Source organism: Antechinus flavipes, chromosome 4 (assembly GCF_016432865.1).
Source record: "Antechinus flavipes isolate AdamAnt ecotype Samford, QLD, Australia chromosome 4, AdamAnt_v2, whole genome shotgun sequence".
NCBI lineage: Eukaryota > Metazoa > Chordata > Mammalia > Dasyuromorphia > Dasyuridae > Antechinus > Antechinus flavipes.
In genome coordinates, this window is record NC_067401.1 from 110,825,557 (window position 1) to 110,840,659 (window position 15,103).

The following is a 15,103-nucleotide window of genomic DNA, read 5'->3' on the forward strand; positions in this document are numbered from 1 at the left end:
AATGATGAGCAAGCTGATTTCAGAAAAACCTGAAAAGACTTACATGAACTGATGCTAAATGAAGTGGGCAGAACTAGGAGATCATTATACACTTCAACAACAATACTATATGAGCATCACTTCTTATGGAAGTGGCTCTCTTCAACAATGAGAGGATCCAAATCAGTTCCAATTGATCAGTAATGAACAAAACCAGCTACACCCAGCGAAAGAACACTGGGAAATGAATGTGGATTGCTTGCATTTTTGTTTTTCTTCCCAGATTATTTTTACCTTTCTAAATACAATTTTTCTTGTGCAACAAGAGAACTGTGTAAATATGTACACATATATTATATTTAAGATATACCTTAATATGTTTAACATGTATGAGACTGCCTGCCATGTAGGGGAGAGGGTGGAGAAAAAGAGAAAAGTTGGAACAGAAATGATTGCAAAGATCAATGTTGAAAAATTACCCATGCATATGTTCTGTCGATAAAAAGCTATAATAAAAATAAAATAACTGTAAACAAACAAAAAATAAAATAAAAGATTGAGTGAAAAAAAAAAAAAGAAAGTAGCATTGCCAAGCTCCCTGCACATGGCTATTTGTCTATTTTTGTGGTTAATTATACATATAAAAACTAACTCAAGCCATAACATCAATGGTATCAATATGGGACATTTTGTCTAGGTGGCTGATAGTCCTTTAAAGATTAAGTCTGTCTTCCTTGCCAATCACAAAATCTCTCTTGAGTATGAACTGACTTCCTCCCTGCAATTCTTTTCCCAAGACTCCTACTAATCCTGACCAATCCTCATCATATTTGCATATTTTATTTTTTTAAGTTTCTTCTTCAACAGTTGGTTGGGAGTATTCCATTGTTAGGGCACCAGGTGGTTTGGAGGAAGGGGACAGATCATCTCTAGATTATCTATAGAAATGCTGCAAAATGTTTGTTGTTCCCATTTCCCCTCCACAAGTTGTTTCTCAGGTTTATCCTGGGAGACCAGGATGCAATTCTACGCAATTGAGAGCAGAAAAGACTCATCTGAAAGCTGTAACTGCTATTGTTACTGCTAATATAGTATCTTGAGATGTTTTCTGCCATGATTATAACAAACCAGAATTGAAAACAAAGTCTAGATCAATGATTCAAGTGGATAGTTTCTGGGAGTGTCAGGACATATCTTGATCTATCCAAAAAACCAATAAGAGCCCTCTCTCCTGCCTGACATTGCCACCATTCTGGTATGGACCCTCACTACCTTATACCTGATCCAAGATGGCAAAGTGAAGCCAGTTATCCTGAGTTTCAAAAAAGGGAAGAGGGGATAAAATCAATAGATTATCAGTCAGTAAGAACTTGGCTTTCATTCCTGGAAAAATTCCAGAAAAGATTATTAAAGAGATAGCGAATATATTAATGACTATAGGATCATAGGACCCAGTATCCCAAGGGAAACTTGTCGACTTCAAAAGATAAGGTTGCATGTTTGAATCATTTTACACCTCTTCCTTTGAAAGGCCCCTTTCCTAGAATGCTTTCCCTCTTGCTCTCTCTTTCCTGCCTTTCCTCAAGTCCCAACTAAACTCCCATCTTTTACAAAAAGCCTTTTTTGATTCTAATATCTTCCCTCTGTTGATTATTTCCAATTATTTATCTTGCATTTAGCTTGTCTGTACATATTTCTTTGCTTGTTGTGTTCCCATTAGATTGTAAGCTCCTTGAGGACAGGGTCTATCTTTTACCTTTCTTTGCATCCCTAGCATTTATCACAGTGCCTCACTCATACTAAATGCTTAATAGATGCTTATTGACTATATGATTATATGTAGTGCAGAGGTTACCAATATTTTTGGTTCTGCTAATCCCTTTCAACAAAAGAAATATGTGATGAACCTTCAATATACTACTTCAATTCACTATTCATAATTTTATATTTATTCATTAAGTATTTGTAATAACAATAATGATACTTTTGCCCCAAAAAGTTACAAATTAAGATGTGTATTTATAATTATAATTACAAAATATAAAATTTTATTTTATTTATAGTTTTGAAAGTTCTGAATATAAAATTATAGAATTCTGATTTTAAAATAATTACAAATATTTTATGTGGGATAGTCTATGAGAATTAGTAATCCAGCAAATATGATCTCTATTACCTGCAAGATGTCAGATCAAATTTCTTTATTTAAAAATTTTTGTTTATTTAAAAAATAATTTCTTTATTTCTTTAGAAATAAAAAAAATGTCTTTAAAATTTTTAAGGAAATCAGTTGCAACTTAATAAATGTTTAACATAATATGATAATCATATGCAAACTTAATTTCCATGTTGAAAATTTTATTTCAAAAAACTACAATATTTGTCTCAAAACTGTGTTAGTCTTCAATCTGGTTCGGCTATGCACAAAGGCCTATCAAACTGTGCATCCAGCAGTGTTTCTACTGGGCTTATCTTCCAAAGAGATCTTAAAGGAGGGAAAGGGATACCACATGTGTAAAATGTTTGTGGCAACTCTTTTTGTAGTGGCAAGAGATTGGAAACTGAGTGGATACCCATCAATTGGAGAATGGCTGAATAAGTTATGGTATATGAATGTTATGAAGTATTATTTTTCTGTAAGAAATGACCAGCAGGATGAATACAGAGAAGCCTGGAGAGACTTACATGAACTGATACTAAGTGAAATGAGCAGAACCAGGAGATCATTATACAAGGCAACAATAAGATCATACGAAGATCAATTCTGTTGGCCATGGCTCTTTTCAACAGTGAAATGACTCAGACCACTACCAATGATCTTGTGATAAAGAGAGGCATCTCTGCACTCAGAGAGAGGACTGTGGAAAACTGAGTGTGTAACACAACATAGCATTTTCACTATTGTTGTTTGCTTGCATTTTATTTTTTCTTACTTTTTCTCTTTTTGATTTGATTTTTCTAGTGCAGCAAGATAATTGTATAAATATATATGCATATATTGAATTTAACATATATTTTTACCATGTTTAACATATATTGAATTACTATCTAGGGAAGGGGATGGGGGGAAGAGGGGAAAATTAAAACACAAGGTTTTGCAAGGTTTTGTTAAAAAATTATCCATGTATGTCTTTTGAAAATTAAAAAATTAAAAACCTTTAATAAAAAAAAATATTATGCCTTAAAAAATTCTGGTTCTGAAGTACATTTATTTCCATATTTTGATTTAAAATGAGAATAAAATAAAACACATAAATATATAGTAGAAAAGGGTAGGAGAATTTTATAAGTTTTCTTATTAAGAAATGGAAATTGTTTTTTACTTTTATCCAAAAATTTATAAGGCAGTCATTTTAAAATTATGTTTGTAATCCAAAATCTATAGGTTTGTCGATTAAATTTTCTCTTTCATTTTTATCAATTCATCAGCCAGAAATTAAAAAAACAAACAAAAAACATGTCACATGTCAATGATATCTTTTTTATGACCAGCAGGAGGATTTCAGAAAACCCTGGAGAGACTTACATGAACTGATGCTGAGTGAAATGAGTAGGAGCAGAAGATCATTATATACTTCAATAACAATACTATATGATGATCAATTCTAATGGACATGACCCTCTTCAACAATGAAGATGAACCAAATCAGTTCCAATAGAACAGTAATGAACTGAACCAGCTACACCCAGGAAAAGAACTCTCTGCGAGATGACTATGAACCACTACATAGAATTCCCAATCCCTCTACTTTTGTCCACATGCATTTTTTATTTCCTTCACAGGCTAATAGTACACTATTTCAAACTCCAATTCTTTTTGTACAGAAAAATAACTGTTAGGACATATATGTTTTAACATATTTAGCATGTATTGGTCAACCTGCCATGGGGGGGGAGAGGGGATGGGGGAAGGAGGAGAAAAATTGGAACAAAAGGTTTGGCAATTGTCAATTCTGTAAAATTACCTATGCATATAACTTGTAAGTAAAAGGCTATAATAAATTTTTTTTAAAAAATGATATCTTTCTTGACAGCATGATTCACCAATATTTATTTATTTATTTATTTATGGCTGAGATGATTGGGGTTAAGTAACTTGCCCAAGATCACATAGCTAGGAAATGTTAAGTGTCTGAGGCCACATTTGAACTCAGGTCCTCCTGACTTCAGGGCTGGTGTTTTATCTGCTGTGCTACCTGGCTGCCCCGATAATTTAATTATCTTTTTAATAAGAAATCATGTAATTTCACAAAATATTCAATACTGTTCTCAATTGCATGACTCTAAAATTTTATTTTTTTACATTATTTTTACATTATCCTGAACACTGAATATATTTATATTCATACTCTATAATGATGAGTTTGTCAATTTTTGAAAAGATAGATGTCTACCAAATATACTACTTTTTATAGTTATGACACATCAATTGTATACTCACTCAGATGAAAAGAATAGTTAGTGAAGAAAAAACTAATTTTTCTCTTAATTCACATAGAGAAGTAACAACTTTGCTGTAGGAAAGTCATCTAAGATCTATATATGTTAGAAAGGTAATAAGCTCACTGTTCCTCTAACTGTATAACATGGTAAACAATTAGAATTAGTGGGTCTTGAGTTTATAAAATTAATTATTTTGTCAGTATTATTTAACATGCTCTATTTGTGGCATTCTCTGTGGTGCAAAAATTTGTGTATGCAACATTGTATCCATAATTTTTTTCATTGATTTTTTTAAATACACAAAACAATGCCCTTAAATTTCCTGGTATCCTTTGCTTCATTTATGCAAAATTCCATCAGAGAACCAATTGATTTGTTTTCCTTTTGAAGTATATATTAATTAGATTAAAAATGTCTTTTCCAGTTATATGTTCTATTAACTGATGACAAAGTAGCACATTTCTATTTATTTTACCATCATGTAGTATCTTATAAATCTAATTAAAATTTCTATGTTACAAACATCAATTATCATCTAATTACAAATAGTAAATGTCACATTTTTTGACTCTTTCAATAAGTGATTCAACATAATAGGATATACTATGTGTCCAATTAGACCCTATCTTATAAGAAAATGGTATCTCAGATTTCTTCTTTATTTTTGAACTTAGCCTATCTGATTTTTAAAAATTAATTTTAAATTGAATTTTATTTTGTTTTCTGTTGCAAATTCTCTTTCTCGCCTTCCCCACCTAATGAGAAGGCAAGAAAAGCAAAGTCCATTACAAATATTATTGTTTTTCCTTTATTTTAGAAAAAGACCTGTGACATTATGGATGATGTCTTGACTTGTAAGTAAATTGGATTTAAGTGAGGCAAAGTTATACAATGTTGTCAGCCTCACTCTCTCTTCCTGAGTCATCAAAATCCAGGGGCAAAACAAAAGTCAAGATTGACCATGGCCTGGGATGCAGTAGATGAACTTGGTGGGAAGTGCCTGCTTCAGTCACTTTAATGGTCTTTGGAACAAATTGTTCTCATCTATCTATTCCATCAGGGAAACCTTCACGTGCTTGGGGTATACATCATCTAATTTACAGACAGGTTTGAATCCTGTTGGTTACCCTCAACCTGGTTAAGCCTGTTTGTCAGAAGAGTTTATCAGGGCGTAGTCCCTGTCCATGCTACCTTTTCTTGGAGCCACAGATGAGAGTTATGTGAATCAGGTGATCACCAAAGATGGATGAACAGCATTGAAAAGGATTCAGCAAACGCTCACACCATACATAACAAATTCCCACATTAGTTATGTCAAAAAAAAAAAAAAAAGAAAAGAAAATATGCTTATATCTGCACTGAGGCCATCAGCTCTTTATCTATTGATGGATAACATATAGAGATACATATAGATATATACGTATATGCATCAAAGAAATGATAAAATAGATGCAGAAAAATATGGAAAGACTTGTATGAACTGATAATGAGTGAAATGAGCAGAACCCAAAGAATGATGACCATTATAATCATATGAAGGGAAACAAATTTGAAAGATATCAGAACTCTGACCAAAATATTGATCAATCATGATTCCAAAAGATTGATGGTGTAACTTTCTAACATTCTTAGAGTGCTTTATTTTACACACACACACACTCACATACACATATACATACATGTACACATATGTATATACAAATGTGTATTTTATGTGTTTTATATATATAGCTTATATACATATATATAGACATGTTACAAGGAATATCTATTGATTATGTGTGTGAGAAATATTTAAAAATAAAACATTGTTTATGGAAGAAGAAAAATACATGAGGAAACACAAATATAAAAATGTTACTTTTTAAACTATATGTGTGTGTGTTTTCTATATGTATTTTATAATAAGAGATTACTTTGTTTATTTTTAGCAACATATTTACTATTTATCTTTTTAATTAAAGTTTTTTTTTATTTTCAAAACATATGCATGGATAATTTTTCAACACTGACCCTTTCAAAACCTTGAGTTCCAAATGTTCCCCTCCTTTTCCCCACCTCCTCCTCTAGATAGCAAGTAATCCAATATATGTTAAACATGTTAAAATATATGTTAAATCCAATATATGTTGTGTATATATATATATATATACACACACACATATATATATTAAATGACTGTATATAACAAAACTCATAATTTCTTACACAGCCAAAATACTCTCCAGACATCTCACCAGTTGCCTTCCTTCCCATCCCTTACTAGAGACCATACTCTGGACTACTTAAACCATTTCATCACCAGAACTCCCACCTGAAAGCCCAGATATCCTGACTGCTGAGGTTCTTACATGATCCGCCACTTCAGCCCAATTCCAATCATCCCTCACTTTACTATGTACTCTTAAAACAAGGACTATTGTTAAAGTGAACATATTTACTTATTTTTGGTTACATTTTGAGTTTCAAGTTTTCTCCCTCCCTTCCTCTCAATCCCACTTTAGAGCTAGTCAACATTTGATATAAGTATATATGTGGAACTATAAAATACATATTTCCATATAGCAGATGGATCTCTGGATCCATCTCTGGAGATGCATGGCATTTTCCTTTTTTATATTTTATTAAATCTTTTTATTTACAAATGCATATGCATGGGCAATTTTTCAGCAATGACCCTTGCAAAACTTTCTGTTCCAAAACTTTCTACCTGTGCAGGTAGTCTAATACGTGTTAAATGTTAAAATATGTGTTAAATCCAATATCTATATATACATATTTATACAGTTATCTTGCTGCACAAGAAAAAAACTGGGTAAAGAAGGGGAAAAAAACCAGAGAAAGAAAACAAAATGCAAACAAACATCAACAGAAAAAGTGGAGATGGTCTGTTGTGCTGTACACTCAGTTCCCACAGGCCCCTCTCTGAGTGTATATGGCTCTCTTCATCACTGAACAATTGGAACTGACCTGGATCATCTCATTGTTGAAGAAAGCCCTGTCCATCAGAATTGATCATTGCATAATCTTGTTGCCATGTATAACGATCTTCTGGTACTGCTCATTTCATTTAGCATCAGTTCATGTAAGTCTCTCCAGGCCTCTGTGAAATCTTCCTACTGGTCATTTCTTACAGAAAATAATATTCCATTACTGTTCTGTAAGGAACGACCAGCAGGATGAATACAGAGAGGACTGGCGAGACTTACATGAACTGATGCTGAGTGAAATGAGCAGAACCAGGAGATCATTATATACCTCAACAACGATACTGTTTGAGGATGTATTCTGATGGAAGTGGACCTCTTTGTTAAAGAGAGCCTTAATTGATCAAAGATGGACAGAAGCAGCTACACCCAGAGAAAGAACACTGGAAATGAATATAAACTGCTTGCATTTATGTTTTTCCTCCCAGGTTATTTATACCTTCTGAATTCAATTCTCCCTGTGCAACAAGAAAACTGTTTGGTTCTGCACACATATATTGTATCTAGGATATACTGCAACCCATTCAACATGTAAAGGACTCTTGCCATCTGGGGGAAGGGGTGGAGGGAGGGAGGGGAAAAATCGGAACAGAAATGAATGCAAGGGATAATGCTGTAAAAAATTACCCTGGCATGCGTTCTATCAATAAAAAATTATTTAAAAAAAAAAGAAAGAAAATAATATTCCATAACATTCATATACCATAATTTATTCAGTCATTCTCCAATTGATGGGCATCCACTCAGTTTCCAGTTTCTTACCACTGCCACAAAAAGGACTGCTACAAAGATTTTATGCATAGCATTTTCCTTCTTGAGTCTTTTGTAGTTGATTTGAATGTTTATGTTACTCAGAAGAGTTTAGTTATTCATGGTCACTCTTTGAGTATTATTTTATACACGGCTTTCCATGTTTTTCTAAAATCAGCCTGCTAGTCATTTCTTACAACATAGTAGTATTCCATCCCAGTTATATAACACAACTTATTCAGCATTTCCCCAATTAATGGGTATCCTCTCAATGTCCAGTTCTTTGTCATCACAAAGAGAGTTGCTATAACTATTTTAGAACATATAGGTTCTTTTCCTTTTAACCTGATCACCTTGGGAAACAGACCTATGGTTTTGTAATTGGTTGGGCATAATTCCTGTCATTCCTTTTATCCATGTATTCCTAGTGCATGTATATCAAAATGCTTGTCCCATAGTAATTATGGCTTAAAATGCTTTTGCATCCACTCATTCATACAAATCCACATATATCTTTATTTGTATTTTGAAATGTTTGTTTAGATGATTATCAAATTCATAATAATAAAAATAAAAACCAAAACATGTCACACTGGGCAAAAATTTATTTCCTTTTTTTTTTTTAACTTACAGAAACTGGTAGATAGAGAGAAAAGAAGCATTTACTATGTAGCAGATAATTTACAAATTTTATTATATTTGATCCTCACAACAACCCTACAATTACTAGGCTTATTTTACAGTTGAGTATACTACAGTTGAGTAGCTAAGTTCAATGTCTTGCCTAGAACCAGGGTCACATAGTTAGCAAGTTCTTGGCTTTTTGACTTTAGGTCTGGTGCTCTGTGCACTATGGCACCACCTTGAGGCCTCAAGAGATCTGGAAAATGGTACAGGTATAGAGTCTAGTAAAATATTTAGTAAAGTATTTCACATTATTCTTGTGGAAAAGATGCAGAAATGTGGATTACATAATAATAGAATTAGATGGTTCTAGAAAATGGCCAGCCTCAAAGAAAAATCTCTATTAATTCAACGTCAATTTGACCATTGCTAACTAGTAGAATGGCCCAGATATGCCTTTGGATCTATGCCATTTAACAATTTTGTCAATAACTTGGCTAAAAACTAAGCAGTCAATTGGCAAACATTTTTTAAGCATTTACTATGTGTCAGCTTCAGGATTAGCCACTGTGGATACAAAGATAAAAAGGAAATCTCCCTCTTCAAGAAGTTTATATTCTAATTTATATTCAACACACATAGTTGACTAGCCACAGAAAGCAGAAAAGATTACCTAGAGGTAATGTGTTAGCAAGGTATTAATATTCATATTGATCCCTTTATTAAGTATGAATACCCATATTTGAATGATACTACAGTAGATGGCTTTAAATAGTTAAATTCTGCAAAGCAGTGGTGTCAAAAACCTGGTCTGCAACATTCTTAGATCCTCCAATCAGATTAAAATGTAATTGGTTACTATGAATGACTTAACTCTCTCAGCAATAAAATGATTGAAGACAATTTTAAAAGACTCATGATGGAAAATGCTATCCACATTCAGAGAAAAAAAAGCCTGATTACCTTGGGGCAGACAGGGACCCTACCCTGTGACAGAGACATTAAAAATGTACACAAATTTCTAAAATGTTGATTCCACTCATCATTGGTACATGGAATATATGCACACTTATAAACAACACAAAATCCAGTATATCTGAAAGAAGAACAGATCTTATTGGGAAATAACTCAACAGGTTTCATATCCAAATAGCAGCCCTGAATGAAGGGCAATTTTACTGAAGTAAGAGCTGGATACATATTTTTCTACAGTGGCCATAGTGAAAGGGAGCACCTGGAAGACAATGCAATTGCCAGTTCCAGGAAAACACCAACATCATCATCAATGCCTATGCTCCTACCATGATGAATCATGATGAGGTCAAAGAAAAATTTTATGAAGACCTGGAAATCCTATAACCAATATGCCAAAAGAGGATAAGTTTATAATCCTGAGTGATTTTTAATGCTAGAGAAGGCTCAGACCACCATATATGGCAGGGAATCCTTGGGGAAAATGGAGTTGGAAACAACAGCAATGGTCATTTACTATTGAAGACTTGTGTGTCTCATGACCTTCTCATCATTAACACTGTATTCCATTTCCGTTAATGCCATAAAACTTCCTGGATGCACACTTGTAGCAAACCTTGACATTTAATAGAGTATGTGATTGTAAGGAAAAGAGACAGACAGAATGTGAGAATGACTAAGGCAATGTGTGGTGCAGAGCCCTGGACCGATTATAAATTTATCCTCTCTAAGCTGAATATTCATAGTCAACAAAAGTGGCTGCCCCAAGGCAAAAAGACTGCTACAAGAATTAATGTCAAGAGATTAGCGTGCTTCTCTAAGAGGGAACAGTATGTTGGGAACTTGGAGGGTAAGTTGAGCAAACACACAGTTGGTTCCAAGCTGAAAAGAAAGGAGCAGCTTTCAGAGATTTGGTGTACAGTGCTGTATTTGCTCATCTGGGTCAGAACACTTACAAACATCAAGATTGGTTTGATAAAAATGAAGGGGAAATTCAGAAGCTACTAAATGAAAAACAAGAATTCCACACAGTGTATCAGCAGGATATTTTATGCATCTCTAAAAAAGGTAGCATTCAATTCTATCAAAAGTAAAATACAGTCATTGAAGCTGAGAGAGATACAGGCTTCTTGACTCAATAAGAAGGCAGATGAAATTCCGTTTTATACTTTTAGTAACAATCCAAAACATTTTTATAATACACTGAAGGCTATTTATTTATCTGGACAATGGGGAATGTTGAGGAGGCAGCTAGGCGGTGCAGTGGATAGAGCACCAGCCCTGAAATCAGGAGGAGCTGAGTTCAAATGTGACCTCAGACACTTAACACTTTCTAGTTGTGTGACACTGGGCAAGTCACTTAACCCCAATTGCCTCCACCACTTCCCCCCAAAAAAAGAGTGTTCACAACCCTACTAATAGTGCATAAGTATTTTTCTTTCATCTATCAAAAAGAAGAAGAACAACAAGAAGAAGCTAAATAAATAAATAAATATGGTAGGGAAAGACCCTCAAGGTTTCTGGCCAAAAAAAAAAAATGATTGCTGTTTATATTAAAGAAATAAAGGTGATGTAAAACAAAAGTACCAATAAAAAAAATTAAAACCCCACAATCCATTATAGGGAAGTTTACTTGTTACAAGGAAAGAGAGAGATGCAATATGTGCACAAATACACATTATAAAGATATGTTAAAATATAGGAGTGGAGAGACAATGAGAAGCAGTCTGTGAAACTGGAAATAAGCACTAAATTTGGAATCAGATTGGAATTAATTTTGATTCAAATTCTGGGAAAGTCACTTCTCCAAATCACTTAACACCTTGAATCCCAGCCTCTTTATCTACCAAATAACAGGACTTGGATCAGCTGATCTCTAAATTCATTCCTGTTCCAATCTTATGGTAGCATTCCAAAAGACTCATGATGGAAAAATACTATCCACATCCAGAAAAAAAAGGGTGAAGATGGTGGAATAAAGGCAGGAAGCTGGTCAAGCTCTCCTGCTTTCCCTTGAAAACCACATGAAACCAAGCCTCTGAATAGAGTCTGATGGAATGAAACTACTCTCCAGCTCAAGATAGACTGAAAAAGCTTCCAGAAAGATCAGTCTCACTGGAATGAAAAGAGTGTTCAAGGTCAGATAGAGGGCCTTAATCATAGCAAATCAGCAATTAAGACCCTCAGTCCTGGCTCAGTAGAGGAACAAATCAGTGGAGCAGCTTCCAGTCCCAGCTCAGAAGGCAGACTGGGAAACCAGGCTGCTTCCTGGACAGAGAAGGCAAAGCTACCCCCTATAAACACAAGAGGCCCCTGTGCTCAAAGGCAAGGCTCAGAGCTGCATAGGAAGCTTGGGACAACATTACCTTTATCTCAGGAGCAGAGCTCCACCTTACAAGTTTAAAAAAAAAAAAAAAAAAAAAAGGAAATACCGAAAGAAAATGAACAAGAAACAGAAAAGAACATTGACCATAAAAGCTACTATGATGACAGGGCAGATCAAAATACAAATTGAGAGGTGGACAGAGGAAATCTCACAGAGTGAGATAAATTGGTCTCAAGCCCAAAAAGTCTTCTTGGAAATGTTCATAAAAGACTTCAAAAGGCAAATAAGAGAGGTAAAAGAAAAAAAAAAGAAAAGAAATGAGCATCAACAGTTTGGAAAAGGAAGGGAGAAAAATGTCTGAAGAAAACTCCTTAAACAGTAAAATAAACCAAATAGAAAAAGAGATTCAAAAGCTAACTGAAGAAAATCACACATTAAAAACTCACAACAGGCCAAATGGAAGTTATCCCTTTGTGAGAAAGCAAGAATCAGTCAAACAAACTAAAAAGAATGAAAAAAATTGAAGAAAATGTGAAATACCTTATCAACAAAACAGTCAGTCTGGAAAATAGTACACAAGAGACAATTTAAAAATTACTGGCCTACCTGAAAAGCAGGACCAAAAAAGGAGCCGAGATAGCATTCTATAAGAGATCATTAAGGAAAACTGCCCTAATATTCTAGAAACAGAGGGGGAAATACTCATATAAAGAATCTACTGATCAACTCTGGAAAGAGATCCCACAAGGAAAATCCCAAGGAAAATTGTTGCAAAATCCCAAAACTATAATCTCAAATTAAAAATACTGCAAACTGCCAGACCAAAACAATTCAAATATCAAGCAGCAATCATCAGGATTACCCAAGATCTGGCAGCTTTTACAATAAAGGATCATACCTTATTCCATATTCCAAATGGCAATGGATTTGGAGTTACAACCAAGAATTAACTATCCAGTGAGATTCAGCATCATCTTTCAGGGGAGGGAGATGAAGTTCAATGGAGAGACTTCCAAGCATCCACTGAAAAAAAAAATAGAAAATTTATTCTACAAACACAGGACTCAAAAGAACCATAAACAGGAGGAATATATATATATATTTAAAGGTTAAACTGTTTTATATCCCTAGAAGGGAAAACAATATTTATAACTCTTAAGAACTGTATCTGATACTGGGGCAGACAAAGGGGGGCATCACATGGACTGAAGGTGTGATTGTGAAGAGACTCTGATGTGATGATATCAAAAAAAAAGACTTTTAAGAGGTGGAAAAAGTTCTGTATTGGAAAAAGAGAAAAGAGAAGGAATAATGGGACAATTAATTCACACCAAGAAGCTCAAAAGACCTATTACAATTGAGGGGGGAAAGGGAGGGGAATGATCATTGTCTGAAGCTTGATTTCATCAGTTTTGGCTCTAAGAGGGAATAACACATCCAGAAAAAAGAACTATGGAGTCTGAATGCAGATTGAAGCATGCCGTTTTCACTTTTGTTTTGCTTTGTAGCTTTCTGCTTTTGTTCGGTTTCTTCTTTCAAATATGATCAATTTGGAAATATGTTTACATGATTGCAAATGTATCACCTATATCCGACTGCTTGCCATCTTGGGGAGGGTTGGGAAGAAGAGAAGGAAGAAAAAAATTGGAACTCAAAATTTTATTTTAAAAAAATCTTGAAAATTATTTTTGTATGTAATTGGAAAAAATAAAATGTTATTTACAAAAAAAAAAAAATTGAGAAATTTTAAAATACATCTCATGATTCTAAGAGAGCCCAGAGAGAGAACTGATGGAATTTCAGAGTAAATGGAAGCATGTTGTTTTTCACTTTATTTCTCTTGCCTTTTTTTGGAAACACAGCTAATATAGAAATATATTTTGCATGACCTCATAGGTATAATGGGTATCATATTGCTTGCTTTCTTAATTGGTGGGGAAAGGACTGGAAGGAGAGAGAGAACTTGGAATTCAAACTTTTTTTTAAAAGTATGTTGAATATATTTTAATATGTATAATACATATTGGATTACTTGCCATGGAGGGGAGAGGCTGGGGGGAAGGAGAGGAAAATTTGGAACACAAGGCTATGCAAGGATCAATGTTGAAAAATTATCCGTGCATATGTTTTAAAAATTAAAAAAAGCTTTAATAATAAATAAAAATAAAAGTATGTTGAAAATAAAAAATTTAAAAGAAAAAATTATATGTGTGTGTAATATGTATGTATATTTCCCATACAAGTTAAAGGAATACCTGAAATTATTGCACAAATTCCAAGTTAAGAACTCCCACTCTAAGGAATGAGTCAAGACAGGAAGCTCTGTTAGTTGAGAAAAATATTCATCCCTGGCAATCTTTTCTATGGAAGAAAAACCAAGCGTGCAAGAAAGAATCGCTCTACATCTCTCTAATGGAGAGGGGATTTCTCGTTACTCCCTACCCCTTCCCCCATTGTTTATACAATCCTGTCTAGCTCTTCTATCTGTTCCCCAATTATCATGTATGCTAGGACCTCCTGAATGATGGTGAGGAAAGGGAGAGAAGGCTCGAAGGGGAACTGATGAGATATTTCTGAGGGTCACCCCTTTCCCCGGAGCGGGAACCTGGTCTCCGTCACCATTTTTGTGCTTCTTGGGGAGTACCAGGGAGTGTGCCCTTGCTTTGGGAAAGTGGCCTTGCAAGCGGACAAAGAAGCGATTGAGCTGTACATAGACGCATCGGGTCGGATGCGTGCCTCCTCTGCCAATCTACCCTTGAAATTTCCTTGCCCTGTTGGAGCGCGGGTGCGCGTGGCTGCTGCGGGGCGGAGGCTGGGGGGCGGGGAGGAATGCTGACTGTCCATTCCTCGGAATAGGGGCTGCAGTGCTTCAGCCATCCCTAACCCGGGACAGACTTCCAGCTTTCATTAAGGTGTAGGGGCAGGCTAGGAAAAGTGGGATCGGTCAAACCAGAATCTCCCAACCCAGTGAGGGACCGCTAGGACCTGCATCCTGATCTACAGGGCAGGGATGCGAGGAGAG